The following is a 24,146-nucleotide window of genomic DNA, read 5'->3' as shown; positions in this document are numbered from 1 at the left end:
TCCCTATATTTTGCCTTTTCCAGAATGTCATATGAATGTAAACTTACAGCATTATCATTTTGTGCTGAGTCCTTTCGTTTATAATAACATTTGGGAGTCACCCACATCACTGCATGCATGAACGGTTCATATCTTTGTGTTCCTGAGTAGTGTTCCAGTGTTCGCCTGTGTTGTAAACGTTTATCGTTTCATTAGTCGACGGACATTGGGTTGCTTTCACTTTTGGGCTGGGATGAGTAAAGCTGACCTTCGTGTGGATATGTTTTCCTTTCTTTTGAGTAAATGCACGGGAGTGGCATTGCTGGGTTCGATGGCAAGTGTATGTTTAACTCTATGAGTAGCTGACAAACTCTTTTCCAAAGTGGCTAGGCCATTTGGCATCCCCACCAGCAGTGGATGAGAGCTCCAGTTGCTCCACATTCTTGCTAGTATTTGTTTTGGTCGATCTCTGCAATTTTAGCCATTCTAGCGGGGCGTAGTGGTATTTCATTGTAGTTTTAACTTCATTTCTTGTAATGGATTGAATTGCGTCCTGCCCCGCCAATCTGTATGTTGAAGTCCTAACCCCCAGCATGTCAGAAGGAGACTGTTTTTGGCGATGGGGCCTTTGAAGAGCTGAGTAAGTTAAGAGGAGGCTGCAGCGTGGGCCTAATCCAGTGTGAGCGCTGTCCTTATGAGAGGAGGAGATCTGGACACAGAGAGATGTCAGGGATGTGCACGCACAGCGGAGAGGCCGTGTGAGGGCACAGTGAGAAGGAGGTGCCTGCAAGCCAAGGAGGGGGCCCTCAGGAGAAACCAGCCCCACTGGCACCTTGATCTTGGACTTCCAGCCTCCAGAACTGTGAGAAAATAAATTTTTGTTGTTCAAGCCATCCAGTTTGCGTCATTTGTGATGGCAGCCTAGCAAACTAATACATTTCCCTAATGTGTAGCCACATCACGCTTTTTCGTGTGCTTGTTTGCTATTCATGAGTCTTTTTGGGTGAAGTATCTGTTCAAACATTTTGCCTACCTATTTTTTTTTTTGCTTGAGGAAGATTGGCCCTGAGCTAACATCTGTGCCAGTCTTCCTCTACTTTGTGTGTGGGACACTGCCACAGCATGGCTGATGAGTGGAGCAGGTCCACACCCAGGAGCCAAACCTGGACCCGGGCAGCGAAGCTGAGTGTGAGGAGCCTTAACCACTTGGCCACAGGGCAGGCCCCAATTTTGCCTATTTTTAAAATTGAGTTTTTGATCTTCTTATTATGGGGTTATAAGTATTTATGTATTCTGGAAGGTCCTTTATCAGCTGTGTTTTGAAAATGTTTTCTCCCAGTCTATGGCCTGACTTTTCATTTTTAAAACAGCTTTCAAAACCAGATTTTAGTTTTGAGGAAATCTAATTTACAATTATTTTCATTTGCAGTCTGTGATTTTTAGGTCCTGTTTAAAACATTTTTGCCTACCAGGGACACAGATACTTTTTCCCCAACGTTTCTTTTTACGAATTTTGGTTTTTGGTTTATTTTCCATTTCAGTTTTTTTTTTTTTTAGGTAGTGCAAGAGTCATGATGAATTTTAGAAATAAGGATGTCTAGGGGCTGGCCTAGTGGCATAGCAGTTAAGTTTGCATGGTCTGCTTTGGTGGCCCAGGGTTTGCAGGCTCAGATCCCAGGTACGGACCTAGCACCACTCGTCAAGCCATGCTGTGGTGGCATCCCACAGCATAGAGGAAGATGGGCACAGATGTTAGCCCAGTGGCAATCTTCCTCAAGAAAAAAGAGGAAGATTTGCAACAGATGTTAGCTCAGGCCAATCTTCCTCACCAAAAAAAAAAAAAATAAATAAAAGAGGATGTCCAATTGTTCCAGCACTATTTGTTGAAAAGGCTATGCTTTCCCTTCTCAAGTTGAATTGCTTGGCATGTGGGTTGAAAATCAGGTGACTGTATGCATGTGGGTCTGTCTCTGAGTGCTCAGTTCTGTTCCATGGCTCTCTGTGTCTGTCATCATGCCTCGATTACTGCAGCTTTACAGTGGTCAGGTCAGGTGTGAGATGCCTCCAACTTTCTTCTTTCTTTTTTTCTCAAAATTGTTTTGGCTTTTCTAAGATCTTTTGCTTTTCAATATAAATTTTAGAATCAGCTCGTTAATTTCCACACTAAAGTCTGTAGAGGTTAGCAGTGAATGGAGATCGATGTGGGGAGAGCTGCCCTCTGAAGAGTGTTGAGTCTGCCAATCCATAATGTTCCATTTCTCCGTGGCTTTAGGTCTTCTTTAATTTCTCTCATCAACGTTTGGGGATTTCCAGCGTACAAAATTTGCACATATTTTGTTAGATCTATTCTTAAGTATTTGTCATTTTTTAATGCTATAAGTAGTATTTTAAAAAATATACATATTTTAATTTCCAATTGTTGACTGCTAGTTTGTAGTAATCCTGTTGAGTTGTCCCTCAGCTCCCACGGCCGTGCCCTCCCAAAGCAGACTCTCCGCAATGCTGGACAGGAGACCCAGTTCTGGTTCCTTGTCTGGGGAGGGGTGACGAAGGGAACACTCTTCCGGTTCTTGTGTACCTCTTTTTATTTTTTTTTTAAAGATTTTATTTTTTTCCTTTTTCTCCCCAAAGCCCCCCAGTACATAGTTGTATATTCTTCGTTGTGGGTCGTTCTAGTTGTGGCATGTGGGACGCTGCCTCAGCGTGGTTCGATGAGCAGTGCCATGTCCGTGCCCAGGATTCGAACCAACGAAACACTGGGCCGCCTGCAGAGGAGCGTGTGAACTTAACCACTTGGCCACGGGGCCAGCCCACCCTGTGTATCTCTTTTGTTTTTCAAAGTTCTCTTTTGAAAGGCTTTGACGAGGCCTTCCCCACAACGGTTAGATGGGAAGGAGATGCAGAGCCACCCAAGGTCTTCCCTGCATTCGCCCAGCTCCTCCCCACCCCGGATGGAGTCACGGCATTGCCCCCAGACTCAGTCCCAACGATGCAGCAGGTCAGAGAGAGGGAACAACAGCCACACGACGCCTCAGCTCATCGTGGGCTCAGCCCGAACTGGGGGAGGCTTCTAAGGATCCCATGGAGAAGGGGTGCGCTGGCTGTTGACTGAAGTGATTTACTGGGTTTGGGACAAAGGGAAATCCTGTTTTGAGATTGATTTTAGGTGAGTTTATTATAAAGACAAAGGTTTTGTGGTATTCTGTATTTTCTGAGATTTGTGATAAATCCAGCGTCTGCAGGAATAAATATTAGCCAGACGAAACTCTTCCACATGATGACCCTAGCAGAAGGATTCTCAGCGGAAAGGCCTCTTCCTCAAAGGCAAAAATCTCTTTCTCGAGCCCCTGCCCCCTTTTCCTTCTCACTGCAGTCTCTCGTAGCTTCCCAGCTTGGCTCTCAGACACGCGGACCTCCCCTGCAGAGGCAGCTCCTGTCTGGTGTGCACGTCTGCCCCGCTCTGCCAGGTGGGACACTCCTTCCTCCCCTGCAGACGCAGCTCCTGCCCGGTGTGCATGTCTGCCCCGCTCTGTCAGGTGGGACACTCCTTCTTATCCCTCCAGGATCCACGTAGTTTTTCTTCTCTGCATGTTGCTGGGCCTGGCCGGCAAGGTGAAGTGGCTGTCCCCTCTGTTCCCCTCAGTGCTCCGCCATTGTGAGCAAGCACTCTTTGGAATAGGCCGTCCACACATCTGTCTCTATCCTTGGAGGAGGGACTGGCCTCCATCATCTCAAGGTTTCTGGTGCCTCCACAGTGATGGGCACAAGTCCAGTTTGCTGGATGGAAATAGACATTAAAGGACCAGAAGTGTTGGAGACCTGGTTGGCCTGGGTCCCCGGACCCTGACTTCTTCCCTGAGGCAACCAGGCATGCTTCTGGCCCTCCCAAGTGCTGGATGGTGAGCACGAGCTTCGCGGCTTTGGAGTTTTCGGAGAAAACCAGCTCAGCAGAGGCCAGGGGAAGATGCAGCTGCCACGGAACTCACGCAAATGGCACTCAAGATGCAGCACAACCAGAGCCAGGAAGACCGTCCTCCTCCTGTGGCCCCTCAAGGTCCCGGCTCTCACACTGCTGGTCTAGGATCCTCGCACTCCCGCTGAGTTATCGGCAGCCCCCGCCATAGTAAAGAAGCTTGGAATTCGAGTCACATGGCTACAAATTAGTTCACTGGGGATGAAACCCAGGTGCGCAGGCTCCTCGTCCAGAGCTCCTTCTAGCCGCAAGCACAGGCTAGAGACAGGGCAATGGGGCAGAGGGAGCAGGCCCTGTGCCCAACGAGTCTAGATGCAGCCCTGGCTCGGTCACTTGGCCGAGTGATTGTGTGTGAGCGGGCCCACCTCTCCATGTCTGTCTCCCTGAGGAGGTGAGCGACAGCACCAACCTCATAGGCTCTGATGGATGTGGGCACAGTGTAGGCGCACAGTAGGAGCTCAGTGGCATCTGCTTCCTCGGGCTACACATTCAAGAGGGGATGTTGCCCGCAGATGTCATGCTGGAGGGATGTCTGGAGCAGCCGGAGGTGGGGAGGTCACGCTGTCCCATGTGCAGCTGCAGAGAGGAGCTGGAGAGGTGGCCCCTGCAGTGCACGTGCGTCCTTCCCAAGTGCAGTGCTGGGATCTGGCTGCAGGAGATGGGCTCCGGCTCAGGAGCACCCAGAGGGCTGTGGAGCTGCCTTTGGTAGTGGGTTTGCCATCTTCAGATGTGTGCAAGCGGAGGTTTCATGCGTACTCACTGGGAATGCTGGGGAGGGAGTGTTTGGGTTTGTGAGACGACTGAACCAGAGTCGGTGTTCCCAGAGCAGGTGTTCTTGCCTGTTTCTGTAGAAGGCTGGAAAACGGCCCCGAGATGGGTGCATGCTCATCTCTAGAGCCAGGAGCGTGTTATACTACGTGGCAGAGGAACGAAGGCTGCAGATGGAGGAAGGCTGCTGATCAGCTGACCTTGAGACAGGGAGATGATCCCGGATCGTCTGTGGGCCCAGAAGAGTCACCAAGGTCCTCACAAGTAGGCGAGGAGGCGCAAGGCGAGAGTCAGATGACGCAATGTGCGGAGCGTGGGAAGACTCTAGATGCGGAAAGGGCGAGAAACAGCTTCTGCCCCAGAGCCTCCGGAGAGGAGCGTGGTTTAACTGACACCTTGACTTCAGCCTGGTGAGACTCATTTCAGACTTCCGGCCTCCAGAACTGGATGATGATAGATTCATGTTTTTTCAGCCACCAAGTTTATGGTAACTTATTACAGATGTTAATACATTTTGCTTCCTACTTAGTTAGAATTTTGATTTTAATGGGAAAGTAGCAACTTCTTCAAAACCTACAGCTATGGCAGCCTTTCCAGATGGCCGGGCAAGTACAGGTCAGCTATGGTAATTCGACAAGAAGGGAAGGCCGTGGCCCAGGCAGGGACAGCCCAGGAAGGAGGCCTCGTCATGGTGGGTTTAAGGCGACTCAAAGCACTCTATTGCTATGCTTTGCAAATAATCTAGTAAATAACGAAATAAACAAAATCTGCACATCGGTTCTGGAGTACAGGGTGATGCAGTTCACGAGCCAGGCCTGGCGGCTCACACCAGGGCCCCTGGAACGCAGCTTCACAATTCGGAATTAGGACGGTAGGGTCTTGGAGCAGGACACTCCTTTGTCCTTTTGTGCAGCGTCTCAGCCCCTGCGTGGCATTTCTGACAACTGCTTGAATGCCAGCTCTGCAGGGCCTGGCTGAGGGCCTTGGGCAGGTCACCGACCTCTCAGGGCCTCATAACGACGGCCTCTCTCCAGGGTGGTCTGTGCAGGTGTTCACACGGTGCGCTGCGTCTGGAGTGCCTGGCCAGGGCCTGGCTCACTCGGCAGGTGTGGTGATTGTGTGGGCTCTGAGGGAGTCGTCCCCAAAGTCCTGTGGGGTAACTGCTACCATCACAGCTTTAACATCAGGGGTCAGAGGGCCAGTGCGTGCTGGCTCTGGATTTGGCAGTTGCTGGCCCCCAGCTGTCTGCCCCCTTCCCCCACGGCCCCTGCACACATCTCCTTGCCATTCTGTGAAGGGACATAATGCAGCTGATGGAGAGTTTGGGTCGGAGTCTCAGTTTCTCTGTGACCCAGAGGCCCTAGTGCAGGGACCCTGACCCACGGCCGTGTCCCCTCTGCCTTGTGCAGATGTTACAGAAAAAACCTATTCCTGACACTTGCTGAAGGCTGGGAGGCAGACTTTATCACAGGGGGACCCAGGCGATGTGTGGGGACCATGACAGTGGGGTCTTACAGCGGCAGAGACTTTGGGCTCTGCTCTGAGTGCAGCCTGGGCGAGTGCCGATTTACGGTTGAGGAGCAGCTGGGGTCAGTGGATGGGAAATGCCTCAGAGGTAAGGGAGGTTCTGACGAAACCTACCGGACAGGATTCTTCTGGAGACAGGCCAGGTGATCAGGCCTCCCCTGGGGGGTGGCCAGGGAGGAACCCCACCAGACATCCCCATCATGGTGGGGAGTCCTGGCTAAACGGACAGCAGGATTCTTGGTAAAACTGGGCAAGGCTGAGAGGATCACAGAAGCAGGCCCAGGTGAGAAGTTCAGGGGGCCGAATGGAGTGGCGTCTGGTAAAGGACAGCATCTTTGGCACAGGCGAAGCTGCTCCTCATGCCCGCTGAGCGAGCAGGTCACCTGCAAAGCCGGCAGGGGCTGGCAGGCTCCTCCGCAGACTGGGGACAGAGGCTGTGCACAGAGAGGAGCTCCCTGGGGACCCGGGTCCGTGTCGGAGCCGAGAGGAGCCCTGGGCCCCGGGACCACAGGCCCGTGCTCCCCGCTGAACAGGGGCGCCTGGCTGGAGCGCCCACTGCTTGCAGTGCCCATGACGGCTCCTGTACTGTCCTGGGGAAGAAGTGCAGCGGTGCGTCACTCAAACCCACTGCTGCACCACGTCCAACAGCCCGACGGGGTCGGGAAGCTCGAGGCTGGTCCACACCCCGCCACGTGTGAAAGCTCTGGAGCCCCTGTGAGGTGGCAACCTTTCATGCCAGGATGTGGCCGTGCAAGACGTTCTGGGAGAGAAAACGCCTCTCTTCTCTCTGTTTCTTTCTTTGTTTTCTGGGGTTTACCAAGGAAGCCTCTTGTTTGTAAGGCTCAAATTGAGTCCTTGTTGGACTTGAAAACGCCCTGGTGGATGGTACAGCACGGGGCACCGAGTCGGGTGAAACGGGGCCTCGCTGTGCTTGGGCTGCCACACCAGAATGGGGGGAGCCGGTGATGGCACCTCTGTGTCCCTCTCCCCCGGGCATGGGCCGGTTGTGCCTGCCCTATCTCATGCACAGAGCCCCTGTGGCCAATTGCTGGATAAAGAAGGCCTCAGCTAGGGGAAGGGAGAGATGGGGAGGAAATTAGGACAGTTTCGGGGGCAGAGACACAGCTTGTGAACAATCTTCCATTCACACAAAGCCCCCTGCATGCCTGGTGCTTTACATAGGCTACTGCCTCTAATTCTCACCACCGTCCTGTGTGGTAGAGCACATTATCTCCATTTCTGAGATAAGGCTCAGAGAGGGACAGAAGTTTGCCCAAGGACACACAGCGAGTGAATGGCAAAGCTAGGAATTCAAGCCCACGCTTATCTCAGGGCCAGACCACGCTCATGAGCTCTCCATTTCCCCATTCAGGTGAGCTTTACTGGGGAAGGGAAGTGGGAGTTCTCTCTCGGGCAGCTTTGAAAAGCCTGCACATCTTGGAGGTGTGGACTGCAGAGGCCATGTGGTGGTAAGTTCTGTGTCTCCTATATTTTTATCTCTGTGGAAGATGCTGTGCTTGGTGCCAGGGACAGTGGGACCAGCAGGCCATGACGCCTGTCCCAGGAGCTGGCAGCGAGCTTGGGGGTACAATCTAGAAACTGCTGCAGGAAGAACGGCATGGGGCTTTGAGAGCACAGAGCAGGGTGGTGAGTCCCGCAAAGAGCCTGGGGTTCCAGGAGGGGGAAGCTGTCAAGGTCATTTGGGCCTGAGTTCTGGGCTGGAAGGGCAGAGCCATGAGGCCGCAGGGGCAGGTGGCAGCTGGACCAGTGGACTTTGGACGCCACCTGGACCCAAGGCCTGGGCTTTCTAGAACGGGCAGGAAATCAGAATTCCCTGGGAACTTTCAGAACAACAAATGTGTCGGTTCCCTGCAAGACCCGCTGAGTCAGCACGTCTGGAGCAGCACGGGGAGCTGGGACAGCGATGAGGGGCGGCGGCGTGTCTGCTGAGTGAGAGTGACATGGGAGACCTGGTTCCAGAGGGATCGTTCTGGATCCTGACCCTAACCCAGGAGTCACTCAGTTAGAAGCGGGAGCATAAGCAGGGGCTGGGGCGGCTGCCGTGGGGACTGAGAGGGACACTCCCAGGCAAAAGGGGAAAGCGCCGGTCAGATCTGGGGTCCAATCTCACCTCTGCCTCGCCTTAATTCTTGGGTGAATTTACACAACTGCCTAAATTTCAGTGTCCTCAGTTGTAAAAGAAGGGCATGATTGTCTCTTTAATGTCACGAGGATTAAATGAGGAACGTGTATTTAAGGGTGCAGTACAGTGCCTGGCACTCGAGCCGGTCAGCAGATAGCGGCTCGTGTCACCATGTGGATCAAGCACGTTCACTTGGTGCCAGGTGAGCCTTATCAGATAATTTCATCTTGGGGGTGCCTGTGCATTAGAGCTTTTCCCACTGGAACAGCAATGGCAAATACAAGATGCACGCGCTACACGCCCCAGCTCATCTTCCAGGCTGTGTTACCCTCTTAAGAGCCCGGGCCTGGGCAGAACCTTACTTCTGCAGCCTGCTAGAAAGCCACAGCCAGTCTGTCGGAAGGGACCTGAGATCTGAAACCGGAGACGTCCGACACTCAGCAGCAGAGGCGTGGGTGCTCTCGAGCTCTGGCTCTGCTCTGTCCGTGGAAGTGAGGGCACCTCGTCCCCTGCTGAGTGGAGGGACGGGCCCCCACAACAGCAGCAGAGGCACCGTGTGCTCCCCACTGTGGAGGCATGGTGGCCGTGGCTCGGGGCCACACCGTTTCCCCTCTTGCTTCTCCAGCTCTAGGGGTGCTAGCAACTCCCACGGTTGGCAGTCTCTGGGTAACCTCAGCTCCTCCTTCCTGATTCCCCAGGCTTCCAACACTTTTGTGTTGCTGCTGCGTGTTACATTCCTGTCCATTCATCTGACTGGAGACTGAGCTGTGCCACCGGTGGAAACCATGGCTGTGAGTGGACAGAACTGCCTCACAGTGTGCACTCTGCAGCATACTAGCTGTCACACCTGCTGTTGCGACAAGCAGAGCCCCGGAGGCAAAGGCTCCAGTAAGACAGAGGCCATTTGTCTCTCATGTACCCGCCCGAGTGCCAGGCCAGCAGACAGCTCTGCTCCAAGTGCCCACTCAGGGACCCAGCTTCCTTCCATTTTGCTTCTCCCCAGCTCCTTAGGCAATGTTCTCATCTGTGTGACCAAGGCTGGGTCCTGAGTCCTGGGCTCAGGTCTGCAAGAGGAGGAACGAGATTGCAGAGAAGGCAAGCCCCCTGTTACAAGGGCTTTGGCCTACAAATGGCCCCACTCTTCTGTTCCCGCTGGACCCTGCCTGACTGTGTGTGGCAGGTGCAGTTCTATTATTAAAGAGGAGGGAAGAATGGATTCTGATGGACCCAAAGCCATCTCTGCCACACAAACTTTGTGATTTGGACAACTCACTTCTAACATCTTCCTTGTGGGGTCATGGCAATGAGTAAATGAGAATATGCATAAGGTTCTTACCCCAGTACCTGGTACCAAGGAACCCTCAACTAAGGTCAGGCACTCAAGGTCTACACTAGATCTGGCCCCAGTGGGCTCCAGGGACTGTCGGGTGGACGTCGGCTCCCGGGAGAAGACCCACATGTGCCTGCACCTGCTGCCGCCCTCTGACAGTCACAAGTTCAGTGCTCAGTGTGAGCTGAGGGGTGGTGTCTCCTTTCGTATATTTGTGCACAAGGCTTTATTAGCAGCTCTTTGCGTTTGTAGTTACAGGCTGCTTTCGAATTGGAGTTCAGGACAGGGAAATTACATCCCGTGATGGAGCAGGCGGTGGGTGAGGACGGAGGCGTTCCCCCTCCAACCCTGTGGATGGGCCAGGGCTAGAAAGGTCTCATCTGTCATTACTTTGAAAGGGCTCCTGTTCCTGTGCGGCCTGGAAGTTGGGGGAACCTGGCCTCTGGAGCACTTGCAGTAAGTTGTCACGTCCCAGGGTGGCTGAGGAGTGGTTGCCATGGCAGTAGATTTGTGCTCCTTTCTTGCTTTCAAAGGAAGCAGAGCTGCCCAAGGAAATGAGGGCGCCTCCTTCCTGGAAGGTTGGGGGTCTTTGTTCCCTCCAAGCAGGCAGAGGACCTCATTATGCTGCTTCTGCCTTTCAGGTTAGAGTCTGGATAACAAAAGAGAGGCACAGACCATGGGAGCCATTTCAATTCTTGGCACCATGGCCGGAGCGTGAGATTGCTTCCCAGGCTGTGATTAGTCTGCTGAAGTGCAGGCTCACAGTCAAGTTTGAGTCCACTCCTGTGGGTCAAGTGGCGCTCTTTAGTCTCATTTTAGCAACTAACTAACTAACTAACTAACTAACTAACTAGCTGACTTCTTCCTTCCCTTACTCCTCTCCTCCCCCCGCCCCCCACTCCTCTTCCCTCCCTCCTTCCTTCCTTCTACAAACATCCACTGACCACTTCTGTGCTGAGTCTGGCCCAGGCTGTGGTTACAGAGATACACAAATAAGACATAAGGCTTGATCTCAAACTGCTCACGACCCGGTGTGACACAGACGAGAGAAGATATGCTTATGATAAGTAGCTCTAGGTGCTGTGAGGGAGGCACGTGTTTGCCTGGCTGCTGCGGGCCCAAAGTGGGAAGGGCCTAGTGGGCCTGAGGTAGGCTCAGAAGGTGCCATGAGCTGAGCCTGTGACATGCGTGCCTGTCTCCAGGTGGACTGAAAGGGAAGGTCCTTGGTGGGGGGGGGGTACATAGAGAGCCCAAGACGGGGGAGTGGGACTGGAGGAGGTCAGGTCAGGAGGGTGCGGAGTGAGGCTGGGTTTGGCAGGCTCCGACCCTCAGGAGGCCCGATAGTTCAGCCTAAGGCATTTAACCCCATGGCATGGTCCTAGGGAGCCACTGAAGGATTTTGGGCGGAGGAGAACCATGGTCAGATTTGGTGGTTAGGTGGAAGATGGACTTAGATGGGTCTAGATTGGGAGTCTGGGGCCAGCTGGATGGGCTGAAGGTCCAGGGAGGAGATGACAAGGAGATCAGAGGTGACTGGGGCCGGAGGGGTGGAATGTGTTCTCTTTCTCCCTCTGCTTGTTCATCCAACGAGAAACACCAAGCTTCCGCTCTGTACCAGGCCTGCCCTGGGCCCCCTGCTCAGTAAGCACACCCTTCAGCCTTTTCAGCACCCAAGAGGGGGAGAGGACTGCTCTCCTCATTTTAAAGATGGAGAAACTGAGCCTTGCAGAGATCAAGATGAACAATCACACAACCAATGAGCGGCAGATCGACGACGAAAATCCAGGTAAGTTTTCTTCCCCCAACCCCGTGGGCTGCATGGAAATGGGATTTCCCATGGTACTGCATCCCATTCTCAGTAAACGTTTGCTGGAGAGGTGCGACGAGTGCAGGAGTGTCTTCTCTCCTGCTGAAGGTGAGACCACCAAGTCCCCTGGCCTCTGGCTGCTCAGCCCCAGCCTCCTGAGCTTTGGCGACCCACAGGGTGGCCTGTCTGACTCTCCTTGCTCTCCTTTGAGGCCAGACGTCCCATCCCGGGACTTTGATTTCGGCAGTGACTTCAGGCAGTTGTGGGCGAGCTCACCAAGTGTAGCCATGGCTGGCATGTTTGTTCCTCTTCCCAAGGGATACCAATTCTTGGAATTAAGATGCCTGTGGCTCCAGAAGGCCCTTAAGGAATGAGGCTAACACTGGGATTTCAGGCTTGTGAGGGGGCTGGGTGTGGGAACCACAGGGCACGTGCGTCTTCTGCCTCAGTCTGTCTGCTTTTCTGCTCATTCTACGGTGCTGACATAGTCAATGGGATGTTGAATCTCACTATAATGATCTCCACTTTACAGATGGGGAAACTGAGGCAAAGGCAGGCGACGTACAGCCAGCGTTACCAGGTGTTACGCGATGGTGCTGGGATTCAGTTTGCCTGCCCACAAAGTGTCAGCAGTCTGACCCTTGCCACACTTGGGACTGGTGCTGACCCCACACACACCTGCGCCGCCATCACCGCGGGTTCCCACTAGGTTGGTTTCCCAGAGTCCCTGCAGTCTGGGCTCGACACCAGCACCGGGTCCTGCTGCAGGGGATGACCTTGTAGGGTTTTCTCTGTCACACGTGGAGCCCCCCTCCTGTCTCAGAGGCCAGCTCTGTGAGAACAAAGCCCAGGCTTTCTTCCTCCCCTCTGTCCCCTACAGGGCCTGGCATGGCTTGGGGCCAGAGCTGTCCAGCATGAAGTAAGTGACCTGCTGACAGCATAAAGTTGGGTTACTCTTTCATCTCCTCTGTCAATCTCCGCCTTTTAATTGTTAAGTTTAGAATACACACTTTTAATGTAATTATTGATATGTTATGGTTTGTCTGTCATTTTAATGCTTGTTTACTGTCTATTCTCTCTGTTTTTCATGTCTAGGGTTTCTTTTGTGTTTTCCTTGTGGGTTACTTGCACATTTTGTTAGAATTTCCATGAACTTATCTATAGTGTTTGAGTCTGCATCTTTGGATGGATATTTTAGTGGTATCTCTATGTACTAAATTATGTATTCATAACTTATTACAACCTACAGCTGTCCACACTGTCCCAGTTTGAGTGAAGTATAGAAATCCTCTCTTTTTAGGCCCTTTTACTTCCCAAGTTTATAGTACGATGTCTTACCTCTTCCTCTACACACATTCAGGGCCACACTAGACAGTGTTATAATTTTTGCCGCAACTGTCAAATATAATTTAGAATATTCAAAAAGGGAAGGAAAACGTATTGTATTTACCCATGTTTGATTCTTTCCTTTGTTTTTTCTTCCATCCTTACGTCCCAAGAGTGCTTTGAGTGTTTCCATTCTGGTCAGGAAATTCCCTTTAGCCACTCCTTTCAGGTGGGACCGATGGTGGCAGAGTGTCTTGGTTTTCCTTCATCCGAGGTTTTGTTTCCTCTTCATTTCTGAAGCATATTTTCCCTCAATGTATAATTCTGTTTTTTTTCCTTTTAACACTTGAAAATGTTGTGCTACTTTCTCCCTAGTTTTTTACGAGAAATAAGCTGTCATTTGAATTGTTTTTCTCTCATAAGAAAGGTGTAATTACTCTCTTGCTGCCGTCAAGATTTTTTTCTTTGTCTTCACTGTTCAGAAATTTGACCATCATGTGTTTTGGAGTGAACTTCCTTGGGTTTATCCTGTTCGGAATTCTCTAAGTGCGTTTTTTTTTTTTTTTGTCAAATCTGGGAAAATTTCAGCCATTATTGCCATTATTTCTTCAAATGCTTTTTCAATCTCATTCTCTTTCTCTTCTTCTTTCAGGCTCCAATGATATGAATATGAGGTCATTTGCTATAATCTTGTATGTCTATTTATTTTTCTTCACTCCATTGTTTCTCTGTGGTTCTGTTTGGGCAATTTCTGCTGTTTTACCTTCAAGTTCACAGATTCTTTTCTCTGTCACTTCCATTCTGCTGTGGAGCCCATCCATTGATTGTATTATTTGGGGTATTGTATTTTTCAGTTCTATAATTTCTTTTTGGTTCTTCTTTATATCTTTCATTTCCCTGAAGAGGTTTTCTATTTTTTCATTTGTTTCCAGCATGTTAAACACTCATTGAAGCATTTTTGTGATGACTGCTTTAAAATCTTTGTAAGATAACTCAAACACCTCTGTCATTTCTGTTTTGTTTTTTTTTTTAAAGATTGGCACCTGGGCTAACAACTGTTGCCAATCTTTTTTTTTTTTTTTCTGCTTTTATCTCCCCAAATCCCCCCAGTACACAGTTGTATATCTTAGTTGCTCGTCATTCTAGTTGTGGGATGTGGGATGCCGCCTCAACGTGGCCTGACGAGTGGTGCCATGTCCGTGCCCAGGATCCGAACCCTGGGCTGCCGCAGCGGAGTGTGCGAACTTAACCACTCGGCCATGGAGCCGGCCCTGTCATTTCTGTTTTGTTATCAGTTGCTTGTCTCTTTTCACTCAAGTTGACGTTTTACTGGTTCTTATTATGGTAAGCGATTTTCAATTGAAAACTGACAATTTTTGGTATTATGACGTGAGAGTCTGGATCTTATGCAAACTTTTTGGTCTTTTTGGCTTATTGTGACACTGTTCCATCAGGGGACAGAAGAGCATGCCACCTCATTGCCACCAGTGAGGGCAAAAGTCCAGGTTTACCAGCAGCTCCCTTTGACCCCTAGAGGGGGAGGGGCTCCTCGTTACTGCTGAGTCAGGGTGACTCTTCACTAGGTCTTTGCTGGTACCACCCTGGCTTGGAGGGGCAGGAGTGACTGGTGACTGCTCCCCACATAGCCTCCACTGAAACCACAGCCACAGGACGTCACTCTCCACTAGGGCACCTGACACTGCCACAGGGGAGGGGGGACACCTGGTTCTGTGGGTGGAGGGTGGAAGTCAGGCTCCCGTGCTGTCTCCATTGGCGCTGTGCTGAGCCCTCACTCAGGTGCTGGGAGTCCCGCGTGGGACGGTGCTCTGGACGGCGCTCTGACGGCGCAGGCTGTCCCCTTACAGCTGGGTAGAGTCTGGGCCCGCCCCCAGCCCTTGCTGTGTCAGGAGGGGTGGGGCACAGTGTTTCTGCTGTGTTTGGCTGGACTTGAGTGGTTATTGCCTAGAAGTTTTCTATCTCGCTGAGCAGCCCCTTTGCCAGTCTTTGACTAGAGAAAGCAGGCTTTTGTGAGAGTTTGAAAAAATCTGTGCATGTTAGTTTTTGGTTGCCAGCTTCTTCCACTACAAGTCTGGGATACATGAGGCAAAAGAAAACTCAAGAGGGGGAGCGCTCTGTCTTCCCTGGTCCCTTTGTCACCAGCTCTTCTTTCTTCTCTCCGCTTTTCAGAGTCTGTCAACATTTGTTTTATATGTCACACAGGGGGGGTTTAGTCGTCCTTAGCATGGAGAATAATCATTTGTTTCTTCCATCTGCCAAGAAGCGAAGCCCCTGCAGCCTGTTTTCGTATGGTCTGCAAGCTAAGACTCTTACATTTTACAGCATTCTAAACAACACAAAGCAAAACACACAAAAATAATAACAGAAAACATGGAATATGTGAGAGAGACCATATGTGGTTCACAATGCCTAAAATATTTACTATTTGAGCCTTCACAGAAAAATTTCGTTGACCCCTGGTGTAGACATAAGTTAACTTTTAGAGCAATAGAAAAAAATGAGTTTTATGGCATTTCATTTATGACATTTCCAGCACATTTTATTCATCTAGATCCAGACTTTATATTGTATTTCTTCTATCTGAGGAACTTCCTTTGACATTTCTTTTAGGGCATGTGTACCAGCAACGAGTTTTGTTTTGTGAACATGACTTTATTTCTCTTTTATTTAAAAAAAATTTTTATTGGATGTATAATTGATATTTTTTTCTTTCAGCCCTTTAAACAAGTCACTCTAATATCTTCCGGTTTGTACGGTTTCTAATGAAAAGTCTTCTTAATTCTTATCTTTGTGCCTCTGAATGTAGAGTTTTGTTTTTTTTTTAAAGATTTTATTTTTTTCCTTTTTCTCCCCAAAGCCCCCCGTACATAGTTGTATATTCTTCGTTGTGGGTCCTTCTAGTTGTGGCATGTGAGACGCTGCCTCAGCGTGGTTTGATGAGCAGTGCCATGTCCGCGCCCAGGATTCGAACCAATGAAACACTGGGCCACCTGCAGCGGAGCGAACGAACTTAACCACTCGGCCACAGGGTCAGCCCCTGAATGTAGTGTTTTCCCCTCCCTCTGTGGCTGCCTGCATGATTTTCTCTTTATCTTCAGTTTTCAGTAGTTTAAATACAATGTAACTAGATTTTTCAGGGAGTGGGTGGGTGTATTTATTCTGTTTGGTGTTCTTTGAGAGTTTGGACCTGTGACTTGGTGCCTGGCATTAATTTTGCAGAATTCTGGGCCATTATCTTTTCAAATGCGTTTTTTGCCGTTTTCCTGTCTCCTCTTCTTGTGGCTTCCACATACAACGATGTTAGATGTTTGATATCGTCCTACAGCTTTTGGATACTCTGTTTTCACTATTGTTTGTGTTTGTGTTTTAGTTTGCACAATTTATAGTGACCTGTCTTCAGGTTTGCTGACTGTCCCCTCAGCCGTATTGATGCTATTCTTAAACCCATTGAAGCATTTTTCAATTCTTTTACTGTTTTCCATTTTTAGCATTCCCATTTGCTTTTCTTTTGTCATTTTTATGTCTCTGTTGAAGTTCCCCATCTGATCACGCATGCTATACCTTTTCCACTTGGGTTTTAACATATGAATTATAGTTATTTTAAATTTCCTGATAGTTTCCACATTTGTGTCGCATTAGAATCTGGTCTTGTTGATCTTTTCTTTTCCTTTCTTTTCTTCCCCACCTTTCTTGCTTATTTGTGTGTCTTGTACTTTTTGTTTGAAAGATGACACCTTTTATAGGACAGTGGAGACTAATGTAAGTGGTGTGAATGCCTGGAATGGGGACACCCCACCCCCATGGGTCTTTATTGTGGGGATTTGAGTCGATCTAATTGTAAGTTGAGCTGTGTTTGGGTTTTCTTATTTCTGTGGTCACTCTCAGTGCAATATGGCCTTCCTTCAAATTCTTCTGGTGTTATCTTGCTTTCAGACAGGGGTTGCTACATTACTGACTCAACCTTTAGCAATTCATTAGAAATTTTGAATGGTGTGTCCCGTCTGCTGCAAAGAAACAAGCGCTTGTGTCATGTCTCTCCCTGGAGATGCTTGCTTTCCTTAGGTTTGGGTTAGTCGTTTTGTCCTGCAATCTCAGATCTCTTATTTATTCAAGGAAAGTGGGGATTTTGTAAATTATCCGGATTTTTTGGTAAGGTGAGAGGAATGCTCTTTCCAGTTCTTGCAAGCTTGAAATCTCATGCAGTTCATTTTGAGTCTTTGATCTCTCATTTATGGCCTGCTCAATCTCATTCAAATTATATAACCTCTATAAACCACAGTTTTCTGATCTACTAACAACAAATAAAAACTCATAGGGTTATTGTTTAGGATTAAGTTAAAGATAAAACATTGTATGGCCGCAGCACTGGCCATGAAAAAGCACGTTTTAATTCCCTTCTGCTTTCTGACACTTAATGAAATGAATTAAGGATGTTTTACAAATGGAAATTCTTTCCAATGACATTTGTGTCAACCCCATCAGTACAAACAACGTGGCCTCATTTGTCTGTCACCATCAAGGAATGTACATCATCCTTACGAGTTTGGAGAGAATGTTCCTGAAGATAACACCTGCCCCTGGCGTCGGAGGGGAAGTGGTCCCTCTGGCACAGCTCGTCCGAGCCCCTCGGCAGCGTCTCCTTTGCCAGAGCATGTGCCGCCCCTGAGACAGCTCTTGGCTTTCAAGCAGCTCTGAGGAGTCCTAGGGGGTCTGTCTCGGAGCTGAAGGCTGTCTCCCCTGCTTTCCCTCTTTGGTCCTGAGGCTAGCTTTGGGAGAGGATTTGCTATCTGAATGCTTGCTGCCACTGCACGCTTCATTGTGAAGATACTTCTCACATCCTCTCTGAGTCTTCCTGCCTCCAGCTGAAACCTCCCCCGTTTTGTGGCTTTTCGTGCTGTGACAGGACGTCCTGGCCCCCAGCACATGCTGCCAGGCCTCCTCTCCTCACTGTCCCTCTGTGGCTGGGACTCTGGGAACACAGTCTCATAGCCCAGGTGAGGGCTGACCCGTGCTGGGTCTACCAAGGCCAGACTTGACTGTGTTGCATTGTGACTTTGCAGAGCGTGGCCCAGGTTTGTGCTAACCTTTGTGGAGCCACTATTTCTGCCGGCTCCTTGAACAAAAGCTCCAAGTGTCACATATACTGCTATTAAACTGTCTGTCCCCACCTTTCACTCATGCACTTGGGTTTTAGCCCCAGGACGTCTGACGTTTATCCTTATGGACTGCTATGCTAATAGATTTAGCCTATTTCTCCAGCAAATCACAGTCATTTTGGGTCTTGATTCTGTCCTCCACCGTAAGCTTTCCTCTCTCTAGCTTCTTTATATCTGTGGATCTGATGAGCTTGTCTGACCCGTTCATCCTCTAGTAAAGGTCCAATTGAGGGGCCAGCCCCATGGTGTAGTGGTTAAGTTTGGCACACTCTGCTTTGGCAGCCCGGGTTTGCAGGTTCTGATCTTGGACTCAGATCTACACTACTCATCAGTCATGCTGTGGTGGTGACCCATATATAAAGTGCAGGAAGACTGGCACAGATGTTAGCTCAGGGCTAATCTTCCTCAGCAAAAAAAAAAAAAAAAAAAAAAAGGTAAGATTTAGTGGGACCTGGAATGGCAGCTTGGCTTCCTTTGACTACTCACTGTACTGTCCACCTCAAAGCTTTAGGGACACCTGCTCTGCCTAGCTCTTTGCTAGTCTGCTAGGCACATGGAAATAACCAGCACTTTTGGTCATACTCCTGCCAATTTACTCACTTTGTGTTCCTCAGGAACGTCCACGGGCTTTTCCTGTCAATGTCAGCTTCTCCCAGCAACTCTCAGCATATCCTTTCCTGATCTTCTCCTTGGTTTGTCTACTTCCTCAGTGGTGGAGGGACTTTGTCGAAGGGGACCAGCCACGAAGACTTTCCTGAGTTGTCTTCATGGCTCCCTGGACCCATGTAGCCGACTTTGAGTCCTTTCAAGTTCATCTGCCCCCTAGCCCCAGGTTCTGGTCTTACCACTCCTCTTTCCCTTCTATGCTGTCGCCCCTTCCCGCAGTCCTTACCTAGCCCAAACTTCAGCCCAGAGCACATCCTGCTTCATCCCATAAGGGAATGTGTACATATTTCTTGAGAGCAGTTTTCACTTGACTTCATACAAGCCACTGATTCAGTGGCTAAGAGCACAGGGCAAAGGTGGAGCCTGGAGGCGCTCCCCAGAACCACGCCCCAGGCCGTCTTCTGACTCCCCGTGAAGGAGACCTGAGCAGGCCACGACTGTCCTGGGTATCCTGACTCATTTTAGGCTTTCCTTTCTCCTCCTTACTTCTGATGTCGTTTTCCCAGAACGACGAGACAAAAGTAAGATAGGACCTGGTGAATCCTGCTCTCCTCCTTTCATCCATCTCTCTACGTCACGGGCCCCACACTTCAGTTCCCTGTCGTGAGCTCCCTGCGGCCACTGTTCCCCGCCAGTCCCTACTCTTGTAATTTAGACATCTGAACTTGTTTCCCACTGGCCCGGCTTGGGGTTCTCTTTCCCCCTTTTCTGGTCTCAGGACCATTCTTTGTATCTGAGCAAGACATAACAAAAGTGGAAGCCGTAGAAATTAACTAAGAGTTTTCTGAAGAAGGAGAGTGAACTGAGATCAGTTTCTTACAGAAAAGGCTAAAGCCTATTAATTTATTTTACCACTAGGACAGGAGAGAAAGGGGACGAAGGCGGGCTGAGGTGCTGGGGACGGAGAGGGCAGGGCAGGGGAGGGGAAGTCTCCCACAGCAGCAGTGCTCGCCCTGACATTCAGTGCTACTCGGCGGGAGTCCCTTCTCCCTGGCTGCCCTGCAGCTCCTTCCTTAAACTGTGCATGTGTTTGACGCCAGAGCACCCTCCCTTCAGCTCTTTCTGGAGATATGTGCAGGTGGAAGCTACGATAGTGTGCTTCAAAGCACGTCAAAAATTATTTGTTGATGCCACAACTAGAGGGACCCACAACTATAATATACAACTATGTACTGGGGGGATTTGGGGAGAAAAAATCAGAAGAAAAAATCAAAAATTATTTGTTGAGCACCAATTATGTGCCAGGCCCCTGCAAAGTTCTGGGATAGAGAAGATGAGTAACACAGTCCCTGTTTCAAGAAGCTCTGAGTCCTGTGGGGACAATGGGCCAATAGACACCCAGCACTTACGCACAATGGTAAGTGCCTGGATAGGGGTGGGCGCAGTGCAGCGGGAGCAGGAGAGGGTCAGCAGGGAGGGGCCAGGGAGGCTGCCGTGCACAGTGGACAAGGCCGAGGTCAGATCATTGGGCCAAGTGGAAGGAGGAAGTTTCCAGCTGGATCCTTGGAATGCCCAGTAGACTGTTCTCCAGGGACAACTGTCTCCCTGGAGCCCCTTCTCTGGACTGTGCTTCCCCACCTCCCACCCCGACATACACCTCCTGCTCCTCGCGTTTAATTTCTCTCTCAACAGAAGCCTTCCAGTGGGTGGCTCAGCAACCGTGAATCCCGCCCACTGGCAGACTAGCAATACCAAGTGGGGGATGGGGGCAGAGGGACTCACACTGCGGGCGGAGTGGAGGCTGGAGTGCTGTATGGCGATGCCCGTAAGCGTGAAGATGCTCGTGACCCAGACGGCCCACACACGGGTGGCTGCCCTGGAGAGACACCAGGCAGGACGCGGGGCAGGCAGCACCGGACTCTTCTCTGCGGCGTTACTGCACGAGCGGAACCACACATCCACAACAGGCAGACGGACAGAGGGGGGAGGCGCATACAGCAGGATGCCATAGAGCAGTTACAACAGATTCGCATTTATCCGCCTTGATAAAACTCACCATCTTCACGTGGAGAAAAGGGGCAGGTTCCGGAAAGATACGGGCAAATGATACCAGTCATATAAAGACGAAAACCCAACAAAACGACACTTTGAAATGTTTCTGGATGAATAAATATGTAATAAAAACATAAGAGCACGCGTGACAATGACAAGCAGTGAGCTCCAACAGCGACACCCCTGGGGAGGGGAAGGCGGTGGGACTGAGGAGGGGAGCACAGGGGACTGCGCGTAAGTCTGTAACGTCTAATTTCTTAAAACGAAAAGAATTTTACACGCAGCTACACACATCACTAGCTACTGACCTACCTCTCTCCTCCCCTTTATAGTCCGATTTCTCCGAAGAATAGTCTAGACTTTCTGTCTCCGTGTTCTCGCATCTCACACATTCCTCAACCTGCTCTCCTCTGGCGTCTGGCCCCAACAAGACGTGGAAACAGCTGTTGCCCAGACCTCCGATGACCTCCAGGCCGCCAGATCCGACAGGCAGCAAGTGTGGTGTGGCTGCCTGTGCGTCTGTGCACGCGTGCACGCACAGTCTCACACATGAAAACGTGGTGAGTGAACGTGTCATCCAGTTTTAGCCAATCTTACCGCTGTTCCTTATTTGCTTCAGCTTTTGTTTTAAGATCCTGCGTCCCCGCCTCCCTCAGCCCATCTAATCTGCTTCCCACCTCCTGCCTGCAGAGGCTGCACCGCGCGTGGCACAGCCACCCCGGGGTGCATTCAATCCAGGCCCCGCCACTAACCAGCCACGTGACCTGGATGGGTTCTAAACCATCTGTGCTGTGCCTCGGTTTCCCCATCCCGGGTTTGTTGGGCGTCGAGTGGCCTCACACACGTGGAACTCTTGGAACAGGGCAGACAGCAGACGTGAGCGCCCGGCCGTGTGTGTGCTTCCCTTGGACTCCGCTGCGCATGGCCTCCACCTCCAGCATCTCCCACGCCAGGCAGAGGAGGCCTCAGCCCCAGGCTGCGCCGGCCCCAAGCAGCTCTCACACTGTCTGCTCCTCTCCTTGTTGTCCGACAGACACCAAGTGGCGGGAGACACAGCTCACTTACTCCAGTGCCAGTTTGTCATTAAAGGATGCAACTCAGGGACAGCCAGACCAACAGACGCGCGGGGCAGGGCACAGGGAAGGGGTGCGGGGCTGCCACCCTCGCTCCATGGGCGCGCTCTCCCCAGATCTCCACGTGGTCTCTGCCTGGGAGGCTCTCTGAGCTCTGTCCTTTGGGTTTTACGGAGGCTTCCTGACACAGGCGTGATTGATTAAATCGCTGCCCTCGGCGACTGAGTCCAACGCCAGCCGCTCTCCCCTCCCTGGAGGTCAGGGGGCGGGCCTGAAAGTTCCAGCGCTCTAAGCATGCGGCTGGCTCCACTGGCGGCCAGCCCAGATCCTGGGGTGCTTTCCCAAAGCCACCTCCTTAACATAACAAAGACCCCTTTATCCCCTCTCACTTAGGAAATTCCGAGGTTTTAGGAGCTCTGTGCCAGAAATGGAGACAAAGACCAAGCACATATTTCTTACTAGAAATCACAGTATCACCACAAAAGAGCTTTTTTATTTACTTTGTTTTAAACATCAAACCAACCGGAGCAAATTGTCTCAGGCAAAAAGCGGGATCCGCCTGTTGGCAGGTGGGCCGTTAATCTCTGATGAGGAGGGCCTGGCGAGGCGGCCCTCCACCGGCTGGAGCCGCCTGCCTCCCAAGGGAGCTCAAGGTCGGAGCTTTCCGGGGCTGGGCCCCCAGCCCTGGGCAGCGACCCCATGAGGGAGAGGAGCGCCCTGCCATTCTCAGATGGAGGGGTGCTCATGGAAGGTGGGCAGCAAGAAAGGGGGGGCTGCTCACCCACAGGGAGAGCCCTGCCCTCTTCTCATCCCCCCACAGGAGGGAAATACAAGGACAACTTGCAGGAGGACACAGCCCGGCTTCAACTCAAGGACGCAGGGCAGGCAAGGAGATGCCCCTGCAGTGCCCTCTCTGTCCCTCCTCTTCACAGCTGAAGTGCCCCCTCTCTCAGGAAGCCCTCCGGGACTGTGGGGCCCACATTATTCTCTTTTTCTCCAGCCACGTCCTGGGCCTCTGTGCTCCAACGAGGCTGAGCAAGGCTCACTCCCGTGGGATGAACCCTCTACCTTAAGGAGGCTGACGGGAACAGGGGGAACATCCCTGTATCTCCTTTTCTCAGGCAGAGCAGCTGGGAAGGTGCCTGCAGGGTGGGGGGGGGGGGTGGAGGGGGAGTAGTACTGCTCTGAGGGCCCTGGGATGTGCCCACCAGCTTAACCGCAGCCTGCCTTGCCTGAGGGCCGTGGGCCAATGCCCAGTGGGCACAGTGCTCCCTTCTTCCTCCAGGGCATCCAGAGAGTGTGTTCGTCAGGGTTCTCCAGAGAAACGGGAGCAGCAGGCTATATATACATGCCTAAGAGGAGGTTCGACGGAGAATGTTCTCTCGTGCGAGGCCGAGACGACCCACGATCTGCTGTCTGCAAGCTGGAGACCCAGGAAAGCTGGTGGTGTGCTTCAGTCCAAGTCCAAGGCCTGAGAATGGGGCCAGCACTGATGGGGTGGGTCCCCATCTGAGTCCAAAAGCCCGAGACCCAGAGTGCACACAGCTCAGCCCACGGAGGGACAGCGAACCCTCCCTCCTCTGCCTTTCTGTCCTGTTGGGGCCCTCGGTGGATGGGATGACGCCCACTCACATGGGGGAGGGCTCTGTGCTTTACTCAGTCCACCAACTCAAATGCTAATCTCTTCCCGAACTGCCTTCAGACACCGCAGAGGTAGCGTTTTACTGGGCAGCCTTTAGCCCAGCGCAAGCTGATACATAGAATGAACCATCGCACCGATGGCGGGCCAGGAGGCGCTGTCAGTGGGGGTCGGGGGGCCCAAGTTCACCGGTGGTTGGACAAATTGCTCCCCTTCCTAATGGAAAACGGTCTGGGCAGCGGGGCGCTGGCCTGGGGTCGGGGGAAGCAGGCCTGAAGGGGAGCCAGAACATGCCTCCCCGCTCCCTGGGGCAGCCCTGCCCCCTCCATCCCTGGGTCTGCCCTCTCCTCTCTCCGCCTGGCCCCTCCCTTCCTCTGTTCGGGTTGTGGGTCCTGAGGCTTGTCTGCCCATCGCGATCCCGGGAAGCTTGGCAACAGGGCCGTGTGGGCCCTGCCCTGCGCTGCTGTCTGTCGCCGCCGGCGCTGCCGGAGGCTCCGGGCTCAGCCCGCGCTGAGAGCCCCCTCCAGAGGCTTGGCCCCTCCCTAACTGGCCTGTCTGGATGGCTGCCACATCTTCACAACTGGGTGTCGCCCAGGCTGGGTGACGATGACGGTGGTGTGTCTTCCTTCTCTTCCTTTTCCTCCGCCTCCATCTTTCGTAACTCCTCCTCCTCAGTCTTCTTCCATCCCCTCGTGGAGTAAATTATTAAGAACTTTCTGTGTGACTGACACAAATTAAGACCCTAGGGA

Source organism: Equus asinus, chromosome 4, assembly GCF_041296235.1.
Source record: "Equus asinus isolate D_3611 breed Donkey chromosome 4, EquAss-T2T_v2, whole genome shotgun sequence".
Lineage (NCBI taxonomy): Eukaryota > Metazoa > Chordata > Mammalia > Perissodactyla > Equidae > Equus > Equus asinus.
This window is presented reverse-complemented; position numbering follows the sequence as displayed.